Consider the following 2282-nt stretch of genomic DNA (forward strand, 5'->3'; position numbering starts at 1 on the left):
CGCCCGTGGCTCTTTCTGCTTGTTTATAGAGGTTTATTATCGACACAGCATGCTCTGAACGTTGCCATAATTGAGGTGTATCACTCACTTTTTAATGGGAGGTTTTGGAAGAGAAGGCATGCAAGTATTAAACAGGATGTTTGTGATGGCCCAGTATAGGACACTCATGCTTGTAATGGCGGTACCCATGGTGCTGAGTCTGTTTGTCTGGGGAAGCAGGTTCATTAAAAAGTACCAGGAATCTCCTAAGAGTCAAGAGAAGGAGCTTAAGACCAATTTCTCAGGTAAACACTGTCATAGAATATTACCTGACCCCAGCACTTTTTCATTAACATTCGTCATTGCACTTATTCATGTACAATTTATGTGGGATTAAAAACTGACATTTCACATGCACAGATCCAGAGTGGCTCTGGGCAGAACCAATAGACTCAATAAACTCAATAGACTTTTAAACTCAAGCAGAGTACCCGCCTTCAAGGAAGTTAACGCCTGTCAATGGAGAGAGGCCAGACTCTCTGGACTAATGAAATGGACCTGGTAAGACCAGGCTACTGGACCAGAGTCTGGTTGGACTGGGATAATGGACCCGAGCCTGGTATGACCAGACTAATGGACCAGAGTCTGGTAAGACCAGACTAATGGACCAGAGTCTGGTAGGACCAGGCTAATGGACCAGAGTCTGGTAGTACCAGGCTAAACCAGAAGTGCATTGTGCTGCTAATTTCATTTGTGGTTTTCAGTATAAAACTCAAAAGTCAAAACAGTTCAGTGTGTGTGTATCTGCACTTTTTGAACATTTCCAGCACATTTTAACAATACCAAGATAATAAAAATAGACTGTTAGAAACTTATGGGCTAAAAGACCGCGTAATTCTTTGGAAAATTTGTTTACTTCAGTGAAATAAAAAAGATGTGTATAGAAGAAGTGTACTGTATATATCGGCATTGGCATGGGTCAAAATGACTTTGAAATATTAGTCATATTGAATATTGTGCATCCCTATCATAATATTTGAAGCCAATGGATGGAAGACAGGACAACCAATGGAAGGTATGTGAACACATCGTTCTTCACTGAGCTAATGGTATCCTGGTGTTTCTGTCTGGCTTGTGTTAACGCTTCTTGGGGAGCAGACTGACCTAGCTAAGGTTTTTTAAGCCAATGGGGATAATGACTGCATTGGCTGCTATTCAACATGTCAGGGGAACAGTGCTAATGGCAAAATAAGAGATGTTCACATTGGGTTGTTGTTGTGTGTGTGTGTGTGTGTGTGTGTGTGTGTGTGTCTCTTTCTGTGGTTGAATATTGACAATCTCTGTAAGCACCACTCCCACCAATCAGACACAAGCAAGCAGTCTGTTGTCAATGAATTTATTTGCCATTAGGAAAAAAAAATGCAAACAAAGACACAAAAAGCAGAAGAGGAAATAAAGTGCAGTGCTGGCACTCTGTCCCTGCACACACACACACACACACACACACACACACACACACACACACACCACGCAGCCTGTATACACAGCCAGCTCTGCAGCTCAGAAAAACATGAATCAATTTCAGTCTGCCAGCCTTGCTATTATTATGCCAACTTTGTCTCTATGTCTTGCCGCACTGCCTATAAACTACATCATCTGCCTGGTGCACAGGCCGAACAGCCAATCAGACAGCCAGACACAGGCTGATGGGACAACTGGGCTATGTTCCCTTCTCCACTGCAGTTCCTGTCACTGCTAACACTAAACATTGAGATCAGGGGTATGTTCAGCCCCGACACAACCTAGCAAAATGGTTTTTAAACTGACATGGTGGAGCGTTGAACACCGTGTGCACAAGCACGCTGCCTTTTTATACCAAGTTTACAAGTCGCTGCCAATCAGAAACACCCTCTGAACAAGAGAAAGCCACAAAATCCCGTTGCACATCGTTTCACACAGTTCTGATGAAACATGAAGTCACAGCATTGCAGCAATGATGCCGTCTGGCCAAAAGACTTTTCCCTACAGACTTACATGGTGAAAGAGACGTCTGTAAATCAATGGATACGCAATGACACGCTTTACTGTCCGAATTTGTTCCAGTGGCTCAGATAACATTTGAAAAAGTCTAGAAGAGCCGCATGATCAAATCATTTGCTCTCCATTCAAATGTTAAACTGGAAGTATCTGACGGAGGTCTCTCGTGGGCCTGCTCTTTGGGCCGCAAAATGCGGATGCAGTGCTGCCTCGAACACATTATCCAGGTTTAATTTTTTTACACACACACACACACACACACACAC

The 2282-nt window shown here is 43.3% G+C and overlaps 1 protein-coding gene and 1 long non-coding RNA gene across 2 annotated transcripts in view; one reads left to right on the forward strand and one right to left on the reverse strand.

Annotated features, from left to right (window-relative positions):
* Nucleotides 1-2282, reverse strand: part of tnfrsf21 (tumor necrosis factor receptor superfamily, member 21) — a 41237-nt gene that overhangs the window by 35616 nt on the left and 3339 nt on the right. The gene's annotated exons all lie outside the window — the stretch shown is intronic.
* On the forward strand, nt 450-699 carry LOC116686395 (uncharacterized). Its single transcript, XR_004331240.1, has 2 exons — nt 450-540; nt 651-699. It is a non-coding gene; the product is annotated as an uncharacterized LOC116686395 (long non-coding RNA).

Source organism: Etheostoma spectabile, unplaced genomic scaffold, assembly GCF_008692095.1.
Source record: "Etheostoma spectabile isolate EspeVRDwgs_2016 unplaced genomic scaffold, UIUC_Espe_1.0 scaffold362, whole genome shotgun sequence".
In the NCBI taxonomy this organism is placed as follows: Eukaryota; Metazoa; Chordata; class Actinopteri; order Perciformes; family Percidae; genus Etheostoma; species Etheostoma spectabile.